Source organism: Coloeus monedula (genome assembly GCF_965178545.1).
Source record: "Coloeus monedula genome assembly, chromosome: 6".
NCBI classification, from domain to species: Eukaryota; Metazoa; Chordata; class Aves; order Passeriformes; family Corvidae; genus Coloeus; species Coloeus monedula.
This window is the reverse complement of record NC_138786.1, coordinates 61,487,655-61,515,081: the sequence shown is the minus strand read 5'-3', so window position 1 is coordinate 61,515,081 and position 27,427 is coordinate 61,487,655. Positions and strand designations below refer to the sequence as shown.

The 27,427-nt window shown below is 46.3% G+C and overlaps 1 protein-coding gene across 6 annotated transcripts in view; it reads left to right on the top strand.

The window, feature by feature from the left end:
• The first annotated feature begins 7,671 nt into the window (after nucleotides 1-7,671).
• The window catches only part of FBXO34 (F-box protein 34), a 39,462-nt gene continuing 19,706 nt past the window's right edge, over nucleotides 7,672-27,427 (top strand). For 3 of the 6 annotated variants that reach the window (XM_082283417.1, XM_082283414.1, XM_082283418.1), the window contains exons 1-2: nucleotides 7,672-7,778; nucleotides 21,350-21,428. The gene's annotated coding sequence lies outside the window, so the exon portion shown is untranslated. Of the gene's footprint in view, nucleotides 7,779-20,071; nucleotides 20,174-20,969; nucleotides 21,026-21,349; nucleotides 21,429-27,427 lie in introns of those variants that run through there. The other 3 variants (XM_082283415.1, XM_082283419.1, XM_082283416.1) reach the window with 3 other exon arrangements.

Below are 27,427 nucleotides of genomic sequence, written 5' to 3'. Positions count from 1 at the left end.
CTACCTCCTACTTTCAATATTTTCCTAGGTATTTACTGAAGTACAAGTCCACTTAGGACTTCTCCCATTAAAAAGTCCCATGAAGAAGTAATCTATATTTCAGTAAGAAACCCTGCAGAATTAATCTTACAGATGAAGATAGTAAATGTAATAAAAGCAGAGAAACAGACAGAGCTTCCCAGAAACGTATTCCCAATTCAGGAGGTTCCCAGTGATCTCTGTGGTCTCATTAAAAATGGATGGCATGCTCAGTATCCTAAAGATGTGTTTAGGACAAAAAATACCTGTCTCCTCTTCTTCCCAGGTTACTGCTCCCGTGGAGTATCTTGCCCGAACAGGAGCCTAGAAGATTAATTGGCATTTAAATTGGCATAAACTCAACTAAAGAAAGGGACAAAGGGTTTATACAAAAGATTTGTGACTGGCTAAGGTAGAGTACCAAAAATTAAAGCTGAAGATGTATTTTGATAAATAACAGCGAAGGAAAAGAGACACTTTTGACCAGCAACACTCTAAGAACCAAGGGGCAATAGGAGCATGAAAACATTTAGGTGCTCTTTTAGCCTGAATAGTGAGCAAACAGAGCAGGGGAAGCAAACATCGTTACGTTTACAGCGGGAACCCGTTACGTTTAGAGACTGAGTAAAACCTGAACTCAACGGTTTCCAGACGGGCCCCGGGGGTCGGAACAGACTGTGGGGCACACCCCAGACCCCGCCGAGCGGGCTCCCCCCACGACAGTCCCTTCTTCCCTTCCCCGACAGCGCCTCAGGGTTGAGGCGCCCCAACCCAAAGAAGCATGCTGCCAGCCCACCGCCAGGAGAGACCCCCACGCCGGGTCCCCTTACGGAGCCCACTGCCGAGGCGTCAAGGTCCTTCCGACCCCTGAAAGCCCGTCCGCACCCCCAAAATCCCCGCCGGGCCCGCCATTACCTGTCCTGGCCGCCCGCAGCCCCCAGCCCCGCAGCTCTCAGCCCCGCCGCGCGCCGCCCCGCCTCGCTTTCAAATCTCAGCCGCCAACGCTCATTGGCCAGCGCCGGCCCGCCGGCTCCCATTGGCCTCACGCGCGGCCAGTGATGGGCAGCGCCGAACCCCCACGGCGAGCTGCCTATTGGTCGCCCAGTTGCCACGCTTAATGTCCATTGGCTGCTCGGAGCATTTCCCCGCCCTCGCTTGCCGCTCATTGGCTGGCGGAGTGAGGAAGGTGAAGGTGCTGAGCGTGCGGGGGCGTGGCCTGTCCTTGTCGTCCCGCGCGGCGCGGGGGGGGCGCTAAGATGGCGGCGGGGGTCGCGTGTGTGGGGGTTGCCTGTACCTGGAGTCACCTGTACATGAGGGTCACCTGGCTCCGGGCTCAGCCGGACCTGGCGGCCACCTGCCAGCGGTCTGGGCTTGCAGAGCCCTCACTCCTACCGAGGATCGGAGAGTAATGAGCCCTCCCACCACCCACAGAATCCCAGAACGGACAAGGCTGGAAGGGACCCCAGTGGCTCATCTGGTCTAATCTCTGTCTCAAAGCACATGGCACAGGATTGTGTCCACACGGCTCTGGAATATCCCAAATGAGGCAGAGTCCACAGCCTCTCTGCTCAATCTGTTCCAGTGCTCGGTCACTGCACAGGGAAGTTCTTCCTCACGTTCAGGTGGAACTTGTGGGCATCAGTTCTTGCTCGCTCCTCTTGTGCCATTGCTGGGCCTCGCGAAGCAGAGCCTGGTCCATGCCTGAGACCTCCCTGTAGACACAGACAGGGATGAGGTCCCCTCTCGAAGCTGGACAGCCCCTGCTCGTTCAGCCTTTCCTGGGCAGGGAGATGCTCAATTCCCGCACCTGCACCCACTCCAGGAGCTCCATGTCTCTCCTGAACCGAGAAGCCCACAAGGTCTGTGTCCACACCTCAGTGACCGCATTGTGCCACCTCCTGAGGAGCCGAAGCCGGGTCTCCACAGCTCTGAAAGGGCCACAAACACATTATTAAAGTGTTTTTATTAAAGACCCTTTATTTGCTCCCATACACGCATCGCACCAATCCCGCGGGTTGCTGGGGTGGGTTGCGTTTAACAGCGTTCTCAGCTACTGGATAGTTCTGTGTTGGTTTGTGAGTGTTAACCTGGGAAATTCAAATGCTAACGGAGGAACCATCCGCTTGGTGGCACTGCAAAAATGGGGACGGCGTTTGGAGGGAAAAAAAAAAAATAAATAAAAGTATTGGGAAACGGGAAACTGGTGAGCCGCAGGAGCGGTGGTCAGCGGCGGAGGACAGCCATGCCCTTCCAGCTGCCTGAAAATGCGGGATCCCCTCTGGCGTTACAGAAATATATCAGTAATTGTGTATATAAACGCGATTTTTAGACAGCAATAACTGGATTAAAGACCACAGTAACAGCGCAGAGCTGTTCGCCACGGCAACGATCAGTCTTGGATCACTGCAGAGTGAGTGGCTCTGGGCATCCCAGATGGGAGCAGTCGGGGAAGAGTCACCCCCTGTTTCTGCACACACTGACAAAGGTTACGGCAAAGGTCACAAATATTGACCATCCAGCCTAATCCTACAATCATTTATTTGCTAGAGATAATAAAAGATCAGCATGGAGGTTATTGAGTGCTGCCAAACGGATGGTTTGAAAAAGATCCAATTAAACAACAGAAACACAGGAGCTCAGGTCTGTAGACTGTACAGAGTCCAATCCAATGCAGTCCTCGGTGTTTCCTGATTCTTCTTACTCCACTTTTCCTCCTGTGGCAGTGGAATTTGAGGACATTCAGCAATTCTACCTTACATCAGGATATAGTTAAACTATGTGAGCCATGCTGAAACACAAGTTCTAGGGGGAAAGCGAGTCTAGGAGTGTCATCCTTTCAACCAAAAATCAGTTCTTCTTTTACTGCATACCTGAATATGCTGAAACAATACTTGTTTGCTCCTTGGAGCATCTGGACTGACACATTTGCTCATTTCCACTCGCGTGGACGTCAATACTGAATTTAGGAAGCTTTGCTACAGCCTGGGCTTAATCTCAGGAGCTCAAATAACAACACGAATGATAATACAGCCGTGGGCCCTTTGGGGAACCCGAGTACCTGCCCTGGGTTTGCTGTGCACCTCTGCAGGTGTTACCTGAGCCAGGTATGTTACAGCAAGAATGGGTTTCCTTAACGTGCTGCAGACACACCTTCCACTGACAATATTTAGGTCACCACAAGGGTCTCGGTGTGCTTGAATAATGCCAAGGTTTTAAAGTGTTGCAATGTCACTTGAGATAAAACACGCTAATCAGGTGTTTTCCAACCAAATTCCTGATTGCTACTGATTTTATTGTGCTAAGAGAAATATTGTGGTAAGAGGAATAAACATATTACCATTTAATAGAGATAAACAAGGGATATGAATTTCTAAACTCATTATCCTGTGCAGATATTAGCCATGCCTGAAAGGTAAAACTCCTTGTTCTCACACAGACCTGATGATTTTATGATAATATCCCATTTTAGCCATTGAGCTTTGAGAACCAATTTGAATTTCTTTATTTCTTGGCAATAAAACTGTCATTATCCAACACATTTTGTAACTGAGGAGATCATTATGTGGCAATCTGCTAACTTGCTCTTTCTGCTCTTCATTCCTTCACACAAAATATTGTTCTTTGTGAAGGTGATTCTCCCCACCCTTGCACAAAGGAGGAGCAATATGGAGTGTGTAGGGAAATCTATCCCCAAATTTAGCCCTGAAATAATTACACTTCCTGATCATATTTTTGGTGGAAGTACAGGCAAATGGAGCTATAAAGCTGTACCCCACAGCCACTTGCATGGAGTCAAAGAAAATCCTCTATAGGCAAAACATGATGCTGCAGAGGGCACAGGGTAGCCCTCTTGCCAAATTTAATTGATAACCTCTCAGTCATGTATTGAACAGCAAACTCATTTTGATGCATTGGCTGCTGTTCCTACTTCTGCTCAAGCTTTTCATCTGAAGTGGTTGCTAGTTTAAAAACCAGAACAAATTATAGGAGCAGAAAGTAGAAGTGAAATTCCTGTCTTTGAGCAACTGTGGAGCACAGTTAAGCCTCTTGCTGTGTTCTGTGAGGTTTATTTTGCTCTGCAGCCCATTTTTACCAGGAATGGGAGGAAGCCACCCCACAGTGCCTCAGCCTGTCACCTGGGAGGAGGGCATGCTCCAGGCAGGTAGAGAGAGATGTTTGGACTCTCACCTGGATGAGCCTGGAGAGCATCTTTCCTTTCCTGGGTATTTCTACCACCCAGACCAGCACATACAACAACTAACATCAAATGCAACCCTGACACCCACAGTGTTAAACAGAAATTGTTATTGCTCCGATCCTTCAAAGAGCACTGACAGGCTCCTAAACCCCAATGTGTGGGCCTGGGACCCTGAGCTGATGGCAACACCTAGAGTGCCTATGCAAAGTGACTCCAATACACTGCTCGTTTGATGTTTGATGTTTCCTTCTCCCTGGTTTCTGCTCGGCAGGTGGGAGTTTCCACTTGCCCTTGGGAAGTGTCTCTCTCTAGACTATAAATAGCAGGACGAGGTACCTGACTCTGGATATTCTGTTGCACTCTGGCAGCTGATACCCAAAAGCTGGATGTTGCAGCACATTTATAAGCTCCCAGCTTTCACAAAAATGCCAACTAGCAATGTCAGGAGGCAAAGTGCAGTTGGGAACACAGCCTGAGTGGTTTTATCTCAGCATATCTGTACATCCTCTGTTACTTGTGGGGTGTTTACACCGAATGTTCCCTGCTGCTGCAGATTCCACTCACAAACCTGCTCCAGCACTGCAGGTGAAAGCATCCTCAGCTGGCTTCTTCCCCCACGGCCCAAAGCCACATTCTTAAGGATTTCACACTTCTTTCCAGATTCAACCCATCTTGAGTTTTCTTCCATGGCAAAGAGGGGAGTGGGAATTAACCCCAGAAGAAATGCTGGATTCAGTCATAAGCCAACCATAAGCTGAGTTGAGACCAAAGTTTTTGTTGTTTCCAGGGACTTTGGAGTGGGTTGCTTTGGGGGAATTGTGTTTTTATCCCCTTGAGCAAAAGCAGATGAAGAAACCACTTAGTGGGGTGCGATTAGATGACGTTTCAGCAGCAGGAAGTATGTTTCTGAATTAGGCCAAGACCATTGCATTTTCCTCTGAAAAGACCATCCTTTTCCCTACTTGCACAATAATTCCAGTATTATTATTTTTTTAATTTTGGCTGAAAACCTGTATCTTTTTTGGCATGTGCCTCTGTTGTGTCTCCATTGCCCAGGAGTGGAACATCTGTGGAAGCTGGATGGAACTGCTGGAGTTGTGTTTCATGGTTAAAGCTAATACAGCCAGTAAGGAACATCTTGGTTTAGGGAGTACAACACAAAGCTGTGAGGAATATGACTGCTAATCAAGGTGGAAACAATAAAAGAGTTGTAAGGACTTGATTAATCCTCTTTGCTCTGACGGAGTAAAACTTCTCCAGGTCTCTGATAAGATAGGACTGGTTTTCTTTATCTATTGTTTTTTTAATGTTCAAGGCTACTGAAATGCAGAAGGGCCAGATGGCCCTTTGAGCTAAACAATGTGCAAAATCTTTCTTATATTATCACTAAATGCCCCGAGGGGGTGGGAGGAGAAAGGTTGTTTAATCGTTAGAAGTCACTTAGCAGCAAATGGCAGTTCACTGTCTTCATCAATTTACAACAAAAGATTGGGGCCATATCTTTGTGGGGTTTTTCTCTAATAAGACAGGGCACATATTTCATTCCCCTTTAAGTCATCTGGGGATATCTTGCATCTCACTGCGTGTCACCAAACTGTGGGGCCATGCTAGTAAACAGGCTTTTTTTCCCTTTGCATTTGGTCCTATACCAAAATACAGACTTTTTCCCTGGAATACAGGAAACTACTGTGTCAGCAACAGCTAAATCCCGTTGTTGTTCTGTGGTTTGTTACAGTCCAGTGGAGAAAGTACTGGAGGGCTGAGAACAGTAGGGTCTGTTTTCTGTCCTGTCCTGATCTAATATTTGACCTTCATCTTACCTCTATCTTCCCTCCCACCCTCTATTTGTATATAATGGCCGTAGTCAACAGGGGCTCCAGAGACTTTGGGAGGTTCATCTCAGCTATCTGAGACACCATGTTAATGTGATCTTGGGCCTTGGCTGATCAGCTCTGCCTCTCACCAGGACTGTCATGGCACAGTGCTGTGCTGACACGCTGCTTTTTAGCTTCAGAACAATCTCCAGGATCTCCTCTGAGTAGTGTATACACAGAGTAAGTAGTGCCGCCCTCCAGCAGGTCAGGGAATCATAGTTGTAGAATATCCTGAGTGGAAAAGGACCCACAAGGTTCATCCAGTCCAACCCCTGGCCCTGCAGACATCCCAACAATCCCATCCTGTGCCTGAGAGCGCTGCCCAAACGCTCCTGCAGCTCTGGCAGCCTCGGGACCATGCCCATTCCCTGGGGAGCCTGTTCAGTGCCCCAGCACCCTCGGGGGGAAGAACCTTTTCCTGATATCCTAAAGGTCTTCTGATGCTGCTTCCTGCTGTTCCCTCGGGTGGAAAGAAACCAGGCCTTTTCAGTTTCCTACCTGCTTCCATCTAAGTGGAAACGATTTGCAAAAATATTTTAAGGAGAGGGGAAGCTCCTTCCTGTAGAAACCCTTTTAGGTTCAGACTACCACCTGATGCCACCACAATTCCCCTTTTCCCAGTGCCTTCCCTTTGTGTTTCTCTCTTGTTCCTGATACCATTTGGTTTCAGAGGATTTCTGCAGTGCCCTTCTCTTTCTCCCTGTAGGCTGAGACTTCTTGAAGACTGCACAGAGAAGATGGCTGGGGTGACACTTGCATGACAAACCACTGCTGTGGGTACATCTACACCAGGAACAGCAGCTCATGTTTTCCTCTGCCAAGGACAGACGACAGCAAAAGGGTATTTAGTGGTTGTGCCAGGGAGGCAGCGTTAGCAAAACAAGCTGGCAAGGCTGGCACCACGCTGGTGGGGTTCCAGTATGGAGGGACACTCCCAGTGACCTCCCTGCAGCTCTTTTGGGATGGACTGCCCAGGGAGGTGGTGGAGTCACCATCCCTGGAGGTGTTCAAGGAAAAACTAGACGTGGCACTCAGTGCCATGATCTGGTTGACAGGGTGGCGTTCGGTCATGGGTTGGACTCGATGATCTCAGAGGTCGTTTCCAACCTAATTGATTCTGTGATTCTTCTGGCCGTGCAGTCGGGAGTTCAGCAGGTTTCAAAGCCAGGAGGTTTATCGAACGACTTTTTGGCCTTCTGCAGAGGACCTTATAGATTTTTACCCTGTTATCACCAGACTAAATCCACCGATAAGCTGCCGGTGCCACGCAGCGGGCTGGGAACTGGCACCCCCGTGGCTTCCAGTGCCACGTTGGTCGCTAAACCTCGTCGGTGAGCTGCAAGCCCGGCACACCGGGGCGAACGGGGGACCACGAGGTCCCCAGCGCCGGGGGCTGCCTTGGAACTCGCTGGATCTCCAGGGAGCTGCTAGGAGCGAGGAGCCCGGGAAGCGCCCCGAGCCGAGCCTCCGGTGCCTGGCGCGGCGGGGCGGCCGGTGCCTGGCGCGGCGCGGGGGCGGCTCCGCGTCCCTCCCCGGCGGCTCCGCGTCCCGCCCCGCTCCGCCCCGGATTGGCGCGGCCGCCCGGCTCCTCCCGCCGCCGCCGGGCGCAGGGGGGATCCGGCCGAGCCGAGACGAGCCGAGCTGAGCCTGGCGGCTCCGCCACGGCCCGTTCTCCGGCCCCGCTCCCGGTAAGCTCCCGCGGGCACGGCAGGGGTGGGTGGGCGCTGGGTTCGGCGCGGTGCGGGCAGGTGGGCGGCGAGCGGGGCCCTCCCGCAGCGCCCGCGCTCCGCCGGCCATGGCGGCTGCGGGGCCGCCGAGGGGCCGCTGCCCGCCCGCAGGACGGGGCCGCGCCGAGGGCACCGCGTTCTGCCCCCGCTCCGCTCGGCTTTATTTTATCCTCTTGCTTTATTCTGTCTCCGCTGCTCCCCCAGCGCCCGCGCCCCGCTCCCGGCCTCTCCGGGGGTTTTGTGGTGCTCCCTCCCCGGCGCTGCTGGCAGCGCTCCCGCGGCTCTCTCCCGGCCCGGCGGGTCGGGCAGCGGGAGCCCAGGAGCGGTGCCGTGTCCCCCGCACCGCCCGGTCGCCGTGCGGGGCGCGGAGCATCCCCGCTCCCCCGCGGTTGCGTAACGCGCCCGTCCCACGCGTGGCCGGGGGGACCGAGCCCCCCTGCTTTCTGCGGGTCAGTCTTTTCGCGGACCTTCTTTTAAAAGCGACCCTCCTCCCAAACCGCGTATTTTCCCCCCAAATTTTGGTCTCCTGAGTTGCGGTCACTTCCTGGTCGTGGTTTTCTGCACGGCTTCCCCCGTGGTTTATCCATCGATCAGCCCTTCAGAAGGGAGGGGTTGTGAACTCGCTGAACATAAACAGTGATCCGAAAATGGCTTTAATCGTTATTATATATGGCGATAATTCTTGAATAACGCCTTCACGTGGGGATGGCGTAAGAACCTAAGGAAAGGTTAAAAGTACAATTACAGTGGAAGTGATTTCTTCTCGGAATTACTTCCTCCAAGGCCTTACTCGAAACAATAAGCATAGCTTTTAATTTCTTCAGTAAACCGAGGTTATTGACTTGTGCCGTGCGGCTCCCAGTTGGAAAAATCTGCTTGGATCAGCCAGAGAAGTGGATCTGAGGCTCGTCCTGCGAGGTGCTTCGTGCAACGCCCAGCAGCCGCGTGTGTCTCTGCTCTGTTTTTAAATAACCGGCTTGGATGGGGCTGTAAAGCTCAGCCCCAGCAGCCCGGAGCGTGTTGCGGGCTGTAAAACCCGCCTGCGAGGCTGTGTAAGTACTCCAGGGGCTGGCCCTGCCCTGCTGGGCGCTGTCCTGGCCGTGCCACAGCACTCGGCATCCAGTTTTGGTGGCTGGAGATATCCAGGGGAACAGGCGAACGTGCGGCGCAGGCTCCAGCCGAGAGTCTTAATGAGTGTTTGCGTAGTGCTTCGTGTTTTCTCGGATGAAAGGTTTTACATAATTGGCCATTATAATTGTCTGTCACCCCTAGAGAAGAGCCAAAAAAAACCCCTAAAAAACAAGCGTGGAGATAGGTAGTTGTCTTAAAAGTCCAAAGTCTAAATGCCTGTAGGTTGTGAATGCTGTTACTGCTCAGTGTGGAGGCAGCAAAATGACTGACTAAAAAAAAAAAAAAGATTAATCTAATTCTGTCCTCCTTTCGAGCCATTTGATCAGCATCATTGGGACAAACGACATCCTGCTTGCATTTGAGCTGCTTGTTCTTTGGTGCCCAGACGAATTCCTAATGTGACTCTGGTTCTACTGGTGTTAATGTTGGTGGGTTTTTTTGTTTTTTTTTTTTTTCCCCCCTTGAAATCTTAACTGGAAGCCTTTTACAGTGTTTTGATTCCTTTTTAATAAATGGCTAATCCCTTGCTGCAGGGGATGGGAGTGTTTTGAACGCAGCATTTTTGGGTCCTGAGGGGAGGGGGAAGGGAGCGCCTTGTGCTGCTTTCCAGCAGCTATCCGCCTTTCCCCAGCCTGCGTGAAAGGGCCTTATTGACTGAATTTGAAGGTAACCTGCCCAATTCTCCTCTTACTTGCTGAAACCCATAAATTTTCTGTAGCACAGAGCCTTTGAGGGGAAGAAATGGAATGTCAAGGAGCCTGGGCTTCATCACGAGCGGCCTGCTAACAAAGGCACTGTCTGTTAATTACATCGTACTTATCAAAATCTCTCCTCCTAATGACAAAGTAATAATTTAATAGGTGTGAAAAGTTGTGGGATTTGATTTAATACCACTGTCTTGAAATCATCCTGCACGCTCAGTATGACTAAGTTGTCGCTTTCATATTTAATTGGAGAGTGAGCAGGGGCTAAGGAGAAAGCTGGGGATGTTTCACTTGCACTAAATGACTCTTTAAAATCTTTTCTCCTTTTGGATAAGGATTGTGAAGAATTGTGAGTGGCTTGTTAAGTGCTAAGCTGCAGCTGAGTGACTTATGGGTTATAAAACATCTTTCTGTGTCTCTTAAATTTGGAAGCTCGTCTTGAAGCTTGTGCTGTGGGTGTTTATCACGGTGTTCAGAGACTGGTCGGTAGTTCCCATGTCAGGAAGGACTGTGGTTTTGGGGTATGGAGGTGCCAAGTTAGGTTTGGGTGGTGTGAAGTTGAGTGCTGTGTAGTGGATGCAGGACACTGCCTAGGTAATAACGCTCCCTGAGGTTCCAGATGTCAACACCTTCATCACAATGTGTTATTTTCACTTCTCGGTGCCCTGTAGCATAACCAAACCAGCATTTTGGTATAATCCTCACACAGAGGTTGTTGTATTCCCAGCAGATAGGGCATATTTCAATATTCCTGTTGCAGGTTTGATACCGGGTTTCAGAGGAGAGAGCGGCTTTTCTTGGACCTGAGGGTTGAGCCTGTAAGGAAAACACAGGACTGATCCTAAACCTATTGAAAGCTAATATAGCCTGGGAAGCATCTCTCTTGCCCTCATCTGCTGGGATTTTCTGTCCCTTGTGGATTATTTGGTCATTGGATTTATCACTGGATGTTCCTATCCATAGTTTTGAGCTTTTGAAGGAAATACTGGTTTAGTGAAAGTTGTGGGTTAGAGATCCTCTTCCCAGCTCTGTAAGCTCTGCAGGAAGGAGGGCACAGGAATGCTGCTTTGGTATGTGTGGCTGCTCTGTTTTTATTTGTACCATATTTTACTGGCTTTGTTTTCTAAGCTATTTTGATTCTATTAACTTATTAAACCTAGAATCTATTAGTCAGTGTGACAGTCTTTCTTTAATGTATGAATATTGTCCTTTTTTTTTCAATGTCCTTTTTTCACCCCTGAAATATGAAACAGAATAATTATCCATAGTTCAGATTCTGCCTGTAATTGTGGGGTTTGTATTTAGAATTCACATTGTAGTTGTGGAATTAGTGTTTATTCCCCAAATAACTTTTCATTTTTTTTTGTCTTTGTTGTGGAAGCGGAATATCTGCTGTATCACTTGCTAATCCTGCTGTTGCAGTTTTATGCCTAGAGCACAACTGGAGCTGTATTTATCACTGTAGACATGGTGGTTGGTTTATTTAACTATTTTGGGTATCAAACACAGAGAAATCGCAGCAGGACTGGCTGCTGTAGGTACAGGATGAGCATCAGTAGTACTGTGACCTGGCTGCCCAAATTTGGGTGTCTGCAGCGTCATTGCAATGGTTGTCAGAGAGAGATGGATTAAATATAGCTCAGGTGTGTCCCAACATGTTGCAGCTGCTCCTCCTGTTGCAGTACAGGGCTAATAGGAATGTTTACATAGATCACCTTCCTACACATCCCAGGTTCACCTCTTTGGTAGCAAGTCGCTGCTGGGCAGCCACATGACTGCTTAAAGCTGTTTGGAGAGTAGAAATACACTACAGAGTGATGCAGAAATGGCTGTTAATAAAGTGTCAGCTTTTAAAAAAATATTTAGAAATGGTTGACTGGTATCTTGGCGTGCAGAAAATAGTGCTGGTTTTTGTTTCTGTGCGATTAAAAAATAATCCTGCTTCAGAAGCTGCTCTGTCTGCAGTTCACAGTGAAATGATGGCATTTGGGTAGCAGGGAGGCAGAATTCCTGCCAGTTAAAATCTTGCTGTCCTAATGTGCCATTCCATGCAGTGCTTGGAAGCTGATATACAGTGTTCTTCTGCCTTGCAGCAAAACAACTAGTGATTAAAAATTCAGCAGATGCTGTGGTTCACTTAACTACTTGTTCTTGCATCATTCAGGTCATATCACACAATTAATGTTGCTAATGTTCAATCTAGCTGCTTTTTTTTTGCTCTAAGAATGGAAATTATCTGAACTACCATGGGATTTACAGAACTGTTTTGGCAGGAATTGGGCTATGCAAAGTAAGTTATTCAGGACTGTTTTTGCCCTTCCCCTAACTTGGAGAATCTTCTTTTGATTTCAGAAATATTATTTGTTCATGCCAGACGGGGCTGTAATTTCTTCAGCTTTTCCGTCTTTGAAAATCAAAATGTTTTCTTTTGATTACTTTGGGATAAATGAGACTCCCTAGATGAGAAGGAAGAGGGGGAGAGCACGATAGGTGTAAGTGCTTGCTTTCTTACTTAAACTCAGTGTTTCATTTGGCCACAGAAGTATTTTTGTAAGAGAATTCTCATTTTGTTGCGGGCAGGGTTTCTGCTGCTTTGTACATTGTACATCCTGCACAATTTTGGTTAATAGTATTCCATCCAGGGTGTCACTTACTTGACTTTTGAATTAGCATTAAACTTTACCTTCCCCTCCCTGTGTTCCTTTAATTATGTAAGCTTTGGGTTCTTTTTGTAACACACACACAGATTCTAGCTATCTTTTCTGAGCTGCCTGAAAGTAATATTCAAGTAGGAAGAGAACTTGTAGTTAGTTTTCACTTCTTTCACCAGTTTTCTGCTTGGGAGCTGGTGTTTAGGAAGAAGCTTATCCACTCTCTTTGTGATCAGTGTGGTAGCTGCAGTTCTGGTTGCCTTCCCTGAACCTTCTCAAGATTCTCCTACTGCTGCTGCAGTGGGAGATGCTTCTGGGTGGTGTCCCCTAAACTGGATGGATGTGTTGATATGAGCATGGCTCGTGCTGGTCTAAGAAAGATAAAAGGCACTCTGACAACAGACAAAAATTGCTGGGTCTTTCAGTGTCTTTGAGAGGAACTCGCTGTGGTGGGGCAGCTCTGGGCTTGAGAATTTGAGAGAAACTAAATTGAGAATATAGAACACAGGTGGAGTATTTTGGTCAAGGGCACACACAAAGGTTCAGCCCTCGCTGGAGAGCTGCAGGGCTGAGGGGAAGGTTGTGTCTTTTAAAGTGTGGGGTAAGGGGCAGATCCATACTAGTAAGGGAAAAGGTGAATTTGTATCAGTATATGATACAGCCCGTGAGCCAGGATTTGGAGAAGTAATGGGCAAAGCCAGGAGCCTTTGTTTACACATGTTGTTTCGACTTGCAGTTTGGGTGACTTTTTGTGATCTGTCAATTAACACATCAAGAGGATGTATTTTTAGTCAAGGCAGACATTTTTCTTTGGAAAAACCTGTTTGGACTATTAACTCTAAATGTACTTTGAGATAACTTGTCTCAACCAAGTTGTCAGCAATCAGTTTGAAAAATGAAGTCTTAAATATGTAAGCCCTCCCCCAGACTCTTCAGTGTCCTGTTCAGAATGATGGAAAAGAAGGATTCAGGCTGGCTTTTGCATATTCCTGCTGCCATGAATGCATGTATCCAGTGTGTTGTACTTGCAGAATTGATATTCAGGATAATATGTTTAATCTTCAGTTGCAAAAAAACCAGCTTCACACATGGCTAATTCCATCTGCTGGAGAAATAAGAGTGAGGCTAACTTCATCACTTATTTGGGACCTGCTCTTTGCTGTGCTAATTACTATGTATGAACATTGGAAATTTGCATAATTTTTTGGCAAACCTAAGCGGCAGCCATTTAATTTAGAATTTTTATTAACTTTAAACATCCCTAGCAACTCCTAGGCTACTTCTGGTTAATTTTGTGGTTTTGGTGTTTTAGGGGGGTTGATTTTGAAAGCTTCAGTAACTTCTTTTTCCTTCTCCTTGCAATGACTTTATATAAGCAACTGCCATTTCCAGTAGCTTTCAACCTGCAATGTGACACAGAATTCCTTCTGTCATTCAGATAAAAAAAGTGTTGAAGTTAAGTTCTTGTAAAAAAAAAAAAATTCTGAAAAAGTAAAATTAGAAGGTAGCTTTTGGTTGCTCTTCTGCAGTGTGAGAAGAGCACTTGAAATATTTCAAGAGTAGATGCGTTTCCAAAAGTAACCTTGGGGAAACTGGGGCATGTCAAGTCTGGTCCTAATTCTGGTAAAAGCTAGTCTTATGATGTGAATTTTTAAGCTCCAAAGAGTTTGGATGTAAATTCATCCTTGCAGATAGCTACTAAATGTTCTTTCTTACTCAAAGGCTGTATTTTGACAAATTTTCAGCTTCCCAAGGTGTCTAGCCATGCCTTTTCCACTTGGTTTGCTTTTGTTTTTGTGACCTCCACCTTTCACTGATTTTGCTGGTTGGCAGTCAGTGGAGGCGTATCATCTGTAAAATATTGAAGCAGTTGGAATTTTATAGCAAAAAATAATGTCTGCTTTATTGGAAAGCTGTCATTTGGAGTCAGCTGTTACATGCTGATTTTCTTTTGGAGGCAATAGACTGGATTAATTTTAAAATTTGAACTATTCGTGCCCAGTTTCTGTCTCAATACCATCAGCAACTTCCTGTGTTGCTCTGTGCAGTTGCTCTCCTGAGTCTTGGTCCCTCTTTTCTCATCCCTCTTGCTCCGTTGACCACTTAAAAATGCAGTTTCTTCCTCGGGATGAACAGGGTTATATTGCCAGACTCTTTAATTCCTCTCTAATTGGCAGAAAGCCAAGCATAAAATCTTCTTCATAAGTCACCCTAGAGGTTTCTTTGTATATGCTATTATTTTCTTTGTGTGCTAACATCACTGAAAATACTTTTTTTTTTTTTTTTTCTCCCTCCACCCAAGTCTAGACCAGGCATAATTATGTTCCTGTGTATGTGTAGGCTTGGGTGTTGCCACGCTGCAGCCCAGAGAGCAATTTGAAGTCCTTGGGCAGTTTAAGACCAAAATTTCTAGTAGCATCAAAGGCAGCACTATCCCTCTGCATCTAGGGAGGTGAAGTAATTTTCTGGTGTATCTGAACTTCAAAGACAAGCTCATGGCTTGTGCCTGTGGTCTGGCTTTCCGAGATGTGTCATACTGGAGGCTATATTTTAAAAGAAGAGTTTGGACCCTGGATTCAAGCAGGACTTGTGCCTCAGTGATAGTGGCTAGTGTTGGACTGTGGATTATGTTCTATGGTTCACGTGCTTCAAAGTTGTCTTTTCATTTATAAAGCTCTTCATTGAGGTCTTTGTTCTGAGCTTCACCTTTATTGCAAAGTCTAAAAATCCTCTCCATCAAGAAGCCTTTGCTCTTGTGTTTGGCCTCTTAATGTTTTTATGTCTTTGGAGCTTCTCTGCTTCCTCCCACCGTGACTCCTGAGGTTGAGACAAGCTCCCTGTAAACATACATGCAAAACCGCCCCTTTTGCTTCTGCTGAAAGCTGCTCTTGCTTTGCCATCATGTCTGCTGTGATTTTTCTCATTCTTTTCCCTTCCTGACCTCCTGCAGATGTCCCGGTGCTGGGGAGAGGAGGATCCACAGCTCAACAGTGAGGGCATGCAAGGCATGGTACCTTGAGACAAGTGTCAGGCACTTGGTAAGGGAATTCTAAAAAAACCCCACCGCCCTTAAGGAAATCTTGAAATTGCCTGAAAATGGGTTTATACACTTCCATTTAACCATCAAGGCACCAGAGCTTGCCAGCAGGTGTGGGACAGACTGTTAGTTCCTTGTATTTTTTCACTTAATTTCCTCTCTAAAGAGGGATGACACTCTACCACTGTTTTTTTTTTTTTAATGAGGTAACTTTATCTTAATAAACAGATGAATGAAGTGATGCAAAGAGTGCTTGTTTTTGCAGCTGAAATCTCTGTGAATCTGCTGCCGCTTCTGAAACTGGGGCTGTGGGAGGATTACTGATGGCAATGAATCTTCCATGGTGTTAAGGGGGAAGAAAAAAAGTCTCTGTGTTTCTCTTAAAGTGCTTATGGATTTTTTTTAGATGCAGTAGGACTGCAGATGTAGTCATATTAAAATATAAACCAACTCGTTTCGAGTTGGTCTCGCAGCAGAAGGAGTTGGAGACGTGACTTTGGTACAAGTTACTGGGAATTCTCTTTTTAACGCAGCTTTGCAGCCTGTGCTGTGGATGGGAGCCCAGAGCAGTCTGAGTCATGCTTCCTCCATGGATAGGACATGGGATGCCACCAGCAGTGGACTAAACCAGTTTTCCTAATGATTGCTTTGTTCAGCTTTAGCTACTTATGGGGTTGTTAAGATGGTGTCAGCTGATGTGTCAGCTGGAGGCCATGGGGTAAAGTGTAGGATAAAGAGTAGTAGTTTACATACCTTTGTAGCAAATGTCTCTGCAGCATTCTGCACACTCTTCTTGCCTTAGGAGTTTTCTTTAGCCCTTTTTCCTCTTTTGAGTCGGTAGATCTATGGAGCAAGGAAAGTGTTGCATATGGATTTTGTGAGGTTAACAGGGCTTCGTCCCTGACCTGACTGAATCCAAGGAAGTGAAGGCACCAGTGCATCCTGAGGGGATGGCCCATTGTCTTTGGGAAAATGTTTTTAAGAAATTGGGAAGAACTAGAAAAATGTCAAGGAACAAATAAAAATTGAGTGAAATTCACTCACTTGGGTGAATTCACTGAGTGAGGATTGTTGCATCTGTAGTGGATCTATACAGAGCAAGTTTGTTGATGTTGCTTTAATAGTTGTTGTAAGGTTTTTGAAATTTAATATTTATATTTTTGTTTTATTTTAAGGATTTGGAGAATGCCCCCTATCCCCTAGCTCTCCTTGTGTTCCTTGGGTCACAGATAGAGCCTTTACTGGGATAGGTGTAAGGCAGAGGATGCTGAGGGAAGCCTTGTCTTTAATTAGACCAATGAGTATCGCTGGGATGGAGGGGAGGAGATGAGTGAGCTTTTGAGTCTGAATGAATGTCAGATTGTATTTTATCAGAATTGCAGTTTGGAATCAGGGATTCACTGAGTTTCCATTTGGCTGTGGGCTGTCTGGGGCCTTTTTGCATCTTCCATCTCTTAGCTGCAGTTGTGGGAAAGCTGCACATACCACTTTACAGACATACAGCACAGCTCTTTAGGGGAAGGAAGGGTAAATGACCCAGGTAAAATGAGCTGGGCTGGAGTCAGTAAAACTACCCAGAGTGCCAGCAAGTGATACCTGTGTCCTGAGTTTAATATATTCACTTCCCAGTGGTCGTCCCAGGAGGATTAGTGAGAGATGCTTTAACTTAAAGCTACTAGGAACAGCTGAGGTTTTTTTTTTACCCCTCTCAAAAGTGGTTTGCTTTTACTAAAATAGCTAAATGCGGACATGGTAAGCTTAATATATATGTGTGTGTGGGGGTACCTGAGAAAGCATCCCATTAGGTAACCCTGTAACTTTCTCCTGGGGAGATGCTGAGAATATCACCTTTGCTGCCAGTCAGGGCCAAGCCAGGCTTGTAAGCAGCTTGTAAGTGACAGCCCTACTTTGCTTTGGGGGTATTTTAAGTGATGAGGGTAGCAGAGCTCGAGGGAGAGGTGATAAAGTCTGTGCTGGTTTTCTTCTTGATAGGGGGTGGCGGAGGAGGAGGAGATAGGACTAATTGCATACCTTCCAATTCCAGTTACTTCATTACCAAATAATCATTGGAGCAGCCCTGCAATCTGCTCTGATAGCAGATAAGTGGCGTGGCTCGAAGCACTTCAATCTAAACAAAACTTAAGTGCTTTTTCCTTTTTCCCTGGAGTGAAACTGTAATTTCGTTATGTGAATGTTAGCCAGGACAAAGTTGTTTTTGCAGCTGTCGTGATGATTCTCTGGGCTTTGTGTTAGAGGTATGTCCCCAGTGTATGTAGCAAAAATATCCTAAAATACTGCATTCCCTTACCTGGAAGCTTCAGTTGAAGGCTCTCCAAGTGTTTGCCAGGTGAAGATCTGTTTAGCTTTGACGTTAGATGTCTCAGAGGGTTTAGATATAAACCAGTGAAGGTTTGGATTATATTCCTTTCCATAGCAATACATGTTAATTAGCTTCTCTGTCTGCATTAGGCCCTGAAATAGTCAAGTGAAAGAGCCTGAGCACATCTCTGCTGCTTCAGAATATGAGTCCCTGTGGTGAGAGTGGCCACATTGAAGCATTGCCTCATTTCGGTTCTCCGGTGTAGAAATGGTTTAAATGCAACCGATGTGATGCAAAAGAGAATTATCAGGCAGAACTTTGGAGAGATTTTGCCTTTCTTTGAAATGGGGTAAAAATGAATTTGTACTCCGGGCTGAACCCTGGGAAATCATAAAATCCTAGAATGGTTTAGGTTGGGAGGGACCTTCAAACCCATCTTTTTCCAACCCCCTGCCATGGGCAGAGGCACCTTCCACTATCCCAGGTTGTTCCAAGCCCCATCTAACATGGCCTTGGACATTTCCAGGAATGGGGCAGCCACAGCTTCTCTGGGCACCCTGTGCCAGGGCCTCATAAAATAACTGGAGCTGCTGTTGATGATGATGACTTTGAGGTACCGGCTTAAGGCCGTGGGAGCACCCCAGGCAAGTGCCTGGACTTTGCACAGTGCAGTACTGGCCAAACCTTAAACTCTCTTCAGGCTCATTTTTTCTGAACTGCCACAGAACCATTAAATCTGATCCGTTCCTAAAAAGACAGCTGACTGTGCAATCTGAGCCACATAAAATTCTTTGTCTCTGCTTTGGACTTGAATGGAAAAGTAGTTTGTTTTCCCATTAAATTGACCTCAACTGTCGCTGCCCCAAAGGGGGTCTGTTCTTGCAGGCTCTGCTTGGCCAGGAGGCAGAGTGTGCTTGGCTCTCCCTGTGTTTTGCTGCAAGCCTGCTAACTCACTCCAGGACAACGGGAGGATGATAATGCACTAAGGCAGGTATTTGTTAGCAGGTTAAACGTTTTGGGAAAGAAAATGTAACATACTTTGTAAAAGTTAATAGTTTTGTAAATTCAGGCTTGGTTGTGTCGGTTGTAGCTTGGCTGGTAGGGTTGATTGTGTAGATCCAACTGCAGCATTAAGCTCTGGGAATAAATAAGGTGAACTGGTGGTGAATTTCAAAGGAACAAAGAGTACAAGGCCCCTGTAATTGAGTCTTACATTTTTAGGGTGGCTTTCAGAGGGAAAGGCCCAAACATGCTTTACAAACCAACTTGTGCATTGTGTACTGTAGTGGATCCATGCTTGCATAAGAACCGTGTGACTTATTTAATGAGATGAACTGCATCACCTTCTTTTTTAAAAGAGGTATTTATTTATTCATATTGGGGAAAACCACATTTTTCTTGACAGTCTGTAGCTGATCAGACTCCTGCATCCCTTTCTAGCCACTGATGTTGCAGGGACAGGAGGCTGGCAGGTTGGATTGGGTATTGCCTGAGTAAAAATGAGGTTCAAGCCTGGAGTGTTACCTGGCAGGGCTGCCTGACCCCCACCTGCTGGGGATGTTGATCCACAGTGCTCTTTGCCATGGTTTCTTTGGGAGAAGGTTTTAGGAGGTGAGTCTTGTGTAGGAGCACAAGGCAGTGCCACACTGCCTTTTTGAGAGGTTGGGTGGCTCGACTTTGTGGGGGGAAAAGAAGCTAAAAAATGGGTTATGATAGCTTTCATGCTGGCCAAGCTGCTCCAAGGGTAATCCAGGTGAAAAAGGACTCAACTATGGACAGGAGATTCAGCCAGGTAGTCAGGAAGCATCAGCAAAGCACAGCTCCTTCCTACGAGTGGGCAAAGGTCCTCCACCTGTAAACACCATCACACACACCCAGCCTTGGCTCTTCCCCGGCTTCTGTTTGCCTTTTAATGGTTCTAGTATGCCTTGGTGCTTCCTTCCTGTCCTTCTGGTGTTTGGCTTGGGGGTTTGATGGCCCCTCTGATGTTAGAATCAGCACATGGGAGCGGGAGGGTACTTGGTGAATGTCCATGGGTTTTCTTCGGTGTGTTCATGACCTGGGATGGCTGCACTGGCACTTCTCACGTGCTTCCATATCCAGTACTGAGTTACCATCCATCTTCACTGCAGAAAATGAATTGAAGGCAAATTGTTACTGGAGACTTTTCTAGGGAAAAAGGTTTTAATGAGTACCTGAAGGGCCACAATCCTACAGATTGTGTGTGGTGTCATGTAGCTGTGAGCAGGTTTTATTTATTGCAGAAGCTGGACTAATTCCTCAAGGCTGGATAGCATCTGATTTTTGTATGAGGGAGGGGGAAAAGCTGTCTGACTTTAATCTGAATTTACTAGGTAGTTAATAAGAAAGACCTCTGCCCTGAGTGACTTGCTCAGCCTATGTTGTGTTGCAGGAGCTCCATGGAGATGAAGCCTGCTGGTTTTATTTTGCTCTGAAATCCATTTGGCTCAAAGTTGCTTCCAGAATCTCATCCTCCCTGGTCCTTCAGACTTGTGAGTGGGTAACCTGCTGAGAGTTAAGGGTTGTGGCAAAGCCTGGGTGCTTTGGTGGCTGAGAGCTGACGTTGGCACGTGGAACTTGTCCTTCAGGTGACAGGCAGAGGCACATTTCTGAGAGCTGTGTGCTTGTGCCTGTCTCATCCCTTTATAATCTGCAGTTTGTATTTAAAAGTAGAGGGATTTAAGTTGTTTTCTGAGCAGTTGTGATCCATGGGAGCAGTTGGCTGTCGTGATGTTTGGCCCTGGAGCTGCCTTGGTGGCCGATTGCGTAAGCGAGCAGGGAGCGAGCGAAGGTATTTGCAGCAGTCACTTGGAAACTGGGATAATTCAGGCCTCAATCAAGCTCAGGCTCAAACAGGTTGTGGAATTTATTTATACAACACCACTGGGGTGTGTGACACTGCAGAGCCAAACAAACAGTGGTTCCCAGCCCCAAGGCTTGTGTTGGGTATTAGATAACGAGGGATGGGGTAATTACAGCCAGGGACATGGGTGGAGGGGTTAGAAGTGGGTGAGGGCTACATCCGTGTAGAGAACGTGAAATGTGCCTCATTAATGGCAGCGTTAAGAAACTGTGGGTGCGTCTGGGGTTGTGGGAAGGCTGGAGGTCAGCTCTGCAGAAGGAAGTGTTGACTGAGTTATTGGAGACGCGTGGATTAATAAGGGAAAGCGGAAGGAGGCAAAATGAAACCAGTCAAGCGTACGGGGAGGGGCTGGGCTGCACGGAAGCTGACGCACAACAGCAGTGGCACTCCAGGGGCTTGAGGAATCTGGGTGTCAGAGCAGCCACTGGGAATCCACAGCCGGACCCCAAAACGTGTGTGCTTGATGGGAACAGAGGGACAGGTAAAGAAAGGGGTCCACTGTGGCTTCTGGAGGCCTTGCGGTCCCTCCTCTTTGCTATCTCTGCACCCTGGGCTCCCACAGTGCCAAACTGGCTTCTGCCCAGCCACCTGTAGTTTTGCTGGGCTGTTTTTGGGGTGTACTTGTTCAGTCAGCACTGAGGACTGTGAATTGGTGGTTCTCCACGTCAGCAATGCATGGATTGTTGTTCCCATGTACCCTTTGCTCTGGGCAAACCGGATCTTTCGGGTTTTAGGAGCTGGATAGTAGTTGTTAACGCCGTTATTGTGTCACTAATTTCCTTTTTCCTTCCCTTTTGCTCTTCAGAAATGCCGTTCTCGTGAGTGTGCAAGGAACCTACAGAAGTGTAATGTCTAAGCCTACCTGGAATAACAACTCTTGGAAGGTACCACCCTTTTTTAACTATGTGGCTTTGTTACAGGTTAGGTTAATGGTGCACTGATCTTTGCTTCAGAGCTTGAAATTGAAGAACTGTGTCTTATGTAATGCAGTCCCTTTGAAAGGGCTGACAGTGCTGTGATCCTGATCCTCCAGTCTCTGATTTCCAGAAAAACTGGGTGCGACCCAGCACTTGGTTTGGGGTGCTGAGGGGCCATCCCTGTTTCTTTGTGGATGATGTCTTTAGGCAGCTCAGGTGTTGCCTTAGGAACAGATGGTGGTTTCTGTTCAGAGAGCTGAACTAAGCTTCTCCATACTTGGTGGCCATCCTTGGAAACGTATTGCCCTTCTTTTTTAGTGATGCGTGATGGCTCGCCTGTTTCTTCAATTCAGTGACCTTCTGGATTGTCTTTCTTGGGGCTTCTAGGCATATTTATGAAGAATATTGTGATGAAGTGCAGTTACACTTTAACATTTAGATTGAAATGTCTTGGCTGTTCGTGCTGCATTAACCAGCTCTCAGGCGTTGGCTTGTTCCGCTGTCTGATCCCGCAGTGATGCCATAATACTGAATTTTGGACTGCCCTGTACATTGCCATGGCAACAGACTGATGTCACACGCTCAAGGACATGACTTCAGTGCACGATCATGCAGAGGCACAATCAGATTTGTGGAGGAGAAAGCTGACTAATGCACATCTCAAAAGCAAACAAGGGGAATGCAGGTTACAGCTGACCAGCCAAGGTGCCTCAGTGTGAAAATTCCCTGCTTAGAGGAGGGGCTGATCCTGTCTCTAAGACAGGAACAATTGTCTTGATGAGCTTCTCTTCACCATGGAGAAGCAGGTGACTTCTCCTGTATCTTTAAAACAGGTGGTGGAAGAGATCATTGTTTCTGGGGTGGGGAAATGCTCTCTGGTTTCAGCTCTAAAAGGGCCCTGCTTTGTTTTAATTTTAAAGAACGTCTCAGTGGTCTTGTAAGCACCCTGAGAACACTTTGACTTGCTTAATGTTGTTCAAACAGTTTAATTGGTTTTCCAAAGCTTTTACTTTATCCATAACATTGGAAGGTGAAAGGGGAACTCCGCATCTGCATTATGGTCACATTTTCCTATATCCTATTAGCAGATTCCAAGATTGTTTAATGTGATCTCCACCCATTTCATTTGGCTGCAACCTTTGCTCCCATGAAAACAAGGCTGATTGTTCTGAATTGCTGTGTGTATGTGCTTTGGCACGGCATGAAGGTACCTATAATAACACAACCATTGTCTGGAAAAAAAGGCAGTTTGCAGTAATAACTACAAATAAAAGGGTGCAGTCCAGGGGCAAAACAGATAATGGTCGTTTTCCCACCCGTTGCACAGGGCAGATTCTCAACGTGGTCACCCCTCAGCATGTCAGGGCTGTGGGCTTTAGCCTGGGATGTGAATATTGGGAATAAGGGACTGAAATATTTGCGTGTTGTTCCAAGTTTCTCTTTCCTGGCCGCAGTTCCATTGCTCATATCTACGGATGGGGAGACTGAATGACTTTTGCACAATGCGGTGTTTTATTTGCATGCTGTGAGCAGTTTAACAAGTGTGTGTGTGTGTGTGCTAAATGAAGCATTCCCACTTTCAGTTAGCAGCTGATGCACCCTTAAAATTAAAAAAAAAAAAAAAAAAAGTGCCTTTAGGTTGAACAGTGGGGTTTTGAGGAGTGACATTGTGCTGTGTGCTCGAGTCATGCCAAGCCTGAATGTTAACTAGAAGTGCTGTGGGATGCAGCAAATAACCAACTCACACTCCTTGGTGCTAAAGTAATTTTTGCTCATCTCTGCACTTTGAGGGATAAAAGCTGTTACAGTGCAAGATTTGGAAGTACTGTAATTGTTTTAAATGCTCAGTGTCACAGGAACTGAGGATATTTAACAGAAACTGGCATTTCTTGTAGCAGTTTGGTTGCCTCCCAGGACAGGAAGCTGCAGAGTGTTAAAAAAGAGTCAGGGAAGGAGTTTTAACAACCCTCTCTGTAAATCTTGATGCTTGAATTCAGATCCTGGCCTTGAGCTGAAAGGACTGGAAGCTCTGCAAGACCCAGTGATTCAAGCTGCTCTGCAGAGAACAAGAAGATAATGGTGATGGACTATCAAGAAGGCAGCCTTGCTGAAAAGAGAGGCTTTGTGATACGGTCAAGGGGAAGGAAGTCTGGAGAACTCAGAAAAGGAACAGATGTTTTTGGTGGTGGGGAAAAACTTAACTATCCCTGTAGTTTGCTCTTGCAGTGGAGCCAGCAGGAGGAACTTGATACCAAACAAAAGTAGGCACACCCAGGATTTAGCACAGGGATCCTGGAAAGCCGAAAATCAGTGCTTTGGTGCTTTTCTGTTTGACAAATACCTTATACAGTGGCATCTGGCAGATGTAATAATGTGTGTGTGTGCAAAGGTATGTGTGAAAGAGTTTGAAGGTGTTTGATGCTTCTCTTTAACAACAATAAAAGAAGATTTATGAAATGATTTTCAAAGTGGGGAGCCAAGAGAGATGCTGATCCCTGAGAATGAAATAATGACAGAAGATGCATTAAGAAAGAGGGTGAGGTTTTTTCCTAGGGTGTGTTTATGGATTGTGATGACTGGAAGTGTGATAAAACAGATTGCTGATCCTGTGTATCAAAGTACCAGTGGCAATGATTTTTCAAGCTGTTGAAACTTGCATCCATTAAAAAAAAAAAAAATATATATATATATTTTGTTCTTCCTAATAGGTTAATCCACTGTAATGGGCTGTGAAATCAACCTGGGGGAGTTTTCCCATCTGTAAGTGATGCACAGCCTCTTTGCTGTCTACTTGGCAGCTGTGCCTTCAGATAATTAAAAGCTGTTTTTTAAATCCACTTTTCTTTCAACTCTTATTTTTCTGCATCTTGCTACTTCTCTGAGAGCTGTTAGTCACTCTTCTGGCCAAGGTGTAAAAACCAAGATAACGTGCTTTTAGGAAAGAAAAACTGCAGATGATCTTTTTACTTTAATTTTTTTAAAAAAGCGTAAAAACTACAAAACTAGGTGAATGTGAGAGGCTTTTTAACATGCACATTACTGCTGCATTTCCAAAAGTAACTAAACTTTCCCAGTCCAGTATGGAAAACTTTGACTTTCAGAGCTCTTGTGCCACTTGCTCCTCTAAAATCAATAACCAAACCTCCATGGTTCACTTAGGAAGCAGTTCCAGTTACCCAGAAATTACAGGAGTTGTTCAGCACAGGGATCCTCTGGTTTCAGCACATAGTTTCATTGCTCTGTAGTGTTTTGAGAGGCCGAAGGGTGGGATGCAGCTCCAGTGAATTTCCAGATTCCTAACAGTGTGAGGGACTGTTTTTAATAGTGATGATAAAAACAGCTATTCCCAGTTGGAGGTTAGTCAGTGGTACAATTATCAGAGCTATGAAATAGTGCAGGGATGGCTCAGGATGGAAAAAACTAAGGCTTGAAACTTATTTTCATGAGGGAGCTGTTTGAAATTGTTTCCTGCAAGCTCATGGAGAATTGGTGAGAGATATCAAATGGTGAGGGCTCAAGTTTGGTGGCTGCTTTGGTAATTCAGTGTTTGGGCTGGCAAGCTGCAGCTGGCTTTTGGGAGAGAATTGGTTGTTGAAAGCCAGGGGGGCGAGTGGGAGCTCTGGAGTGGCACATTTGGTTTGTAAGGTGCAGAGGGTTTCCACAGCAGGGTCACAATCCCCAGCTCCAAAGCTGGCTCACTTAAACCACCCCTTATAACCACAGTTCTGGGCTCCTTATTTTCTACTTCACATCTTAGTGATTTGGTGGGGTTCATTAATATATTCTCCATTTTGTCCAAGAGGGGGAAACTCTGAGAAGAAAATATTGTTTGTGCTGAAGGGAGCAGTGGGAATAATGGGTTAGAGAGCGATGCAGGTATTTTTTCATTTTCAGTCTTGATTATAAAACTATTTTTTGGACCTGTTAGAATGGGTCTAGAGGAGACCACAAAGATGCTTTGAGATGCAGAGAGCACTTCTGCTCTGGAGCCAGGCTGGGAGGGCTGGGAGTGTTCAGCATCGAGAAGAGAAGGCTCTGGGGAGACCTCAGAGCCCCTTCCAGGGCCTAAAGGGGACTTAGAAAAAAGAGGGGATGTGACTTTTTACATGGACAGATAGGGATGGGACAAAGGGGAACAGCTTTAAAATAAAAGAGGAGAGAATTAGATTAGATATTGGGAAGAAGCTCTTACCTGTGAGGGTGGTGAGGCCCTGGCACAGGGTGCCCAGAGAAGCTGTGGCTGCCCTTGGATCCCTGGAAATGTCCAAGGCCAGGTTGGACAGGGCTTGGAGCAATCTGGGATAGTGGAAGGTGTCTCTGCCCATGGCAGGGTATTAGAACGAGGTGATCTTTAAGGTCCCTTCCATCCCAAACCATTCTAGGATTTTATGTTTTCTGTGTTTTTTCATTAAAAAAGTTTCAAGTCTTGTAAAACAAACCTGAATCTGATGGTTTTTGGTGGACTTTTCTATAGTTCATACCTCCAGAATGGTTATTAACATGGAAAGTATTGCACCAGAATTATTTCTGGTGTCCTCTTGTAGGTTTGTACCACTAAATTTTGAAGAGGAAATGTGAAAAGGAAAGACCTGGAGCAGAAGTTGTCACAGTTCATAAAGCACTTGGGCATGCAGAAGTTGTCCTTTACTGAAATTTCAGTGCTATTTTGGGGCCTTTCTTTTTTCTATAAGAATGAATTACAGTGGAATTTGTGCTATGCTTAGGATTTCTGAAATTTTAATTGTGTCAGTTGCTAGGTGTATTGACTACAAAGCTCTGAAAATATCAAACTATTTTTTACTTCAATAATTCTTGGGTTATTAATGGAAAAAAAAATCTTTTAAAATAGAGCTAAAAAAAGATTAAAGATCCATGGAATTGGTAGCTTTCCAGATTAGTTTAGATTTTAAGCAGTCTTTTGGAAACAATCCTGCAATAAGATACTGTATTTAATCTTGGTCTCTACTGCAGTTTACCAGTCAAAACCCCTGAGCTCATCTGAAACTGAGTTAGTTCAGCAGATGTTTTGTGTATAAAGTTCTCTTGAGAATTTCTATAACCCAGGTGATACTTTGTCTGGGAAGGATTTGCAGTGTGTCCTCTTGGCTGCCTTGTGTCTTCGTCTTGAGCACTTTGGCCATGATGTGTCACATGTCTGTGCTTTGGGTGTTCAAAGTCCTTTCTGGTCCCTTTAAACGGGTTCTGTGCTGTTTTACAAGCTGCAAAGCAGTTTAGGGTGGGAAATACCCTGATGCTGCTTTGGGATTGCTCACCTGCGTTTGTGTGACCCCAGCTCTGCTCACCAGCGCTCTGTTCCCTCCCTGTTCTGCTCCTGCTGCTCTGTCTGTGCTTGGATGAGCTCTGCAGGTGCCTGGTTCTGGCTGAGGGATAACGAGGGGTCTGCTTGGATTGTGGTGGTGTGCCACGTGCTGTTGTGAGTCTTGTCTGCCTTGCTGTCCTGTTCCTGCTGTCACTGGTTAGGGTTCCAGCTTTATGTTGCTGGCTGTGACACCCTGGTGTCCTGTTTCTTTGCCTCTGCTTGTGTGACTTCACACTGCAGGCCTGGAGCTGTTGGAGAGATTCTCATTCCTGGCAGCTGCTGGAGCTGCTGCCCCAATGGTGTCAGAGAGTCCCTCTCAAAGAGACCTGGTGGTAATAGAGCTCTGGAGGCCTCTGGGTGTAAAGGTGGCTGCTCCCTGTCCAGGAAGCTGGGGCTGAGGATCATCTCTCCACATGGTGTGTCCTCATGGAGGAGCTGTGTCACCAGGTCCAGGAGTTGCACAAGGATGTAAGAAGTTTGTGTGGCATTCGTGGGAATGAGAAACCTCATCAAGTTCAACAAGTCTGGGTGCAAGGTGCTGCTTCTGGGTCAGGGCAGTCCCAGGTATGAGTACAGACTGGGAGAAGAAGTCATTGAGGACAGCCCTGCAGAGAAGGACTTGGGAGTTCTGGTGGATAAGAAGAGG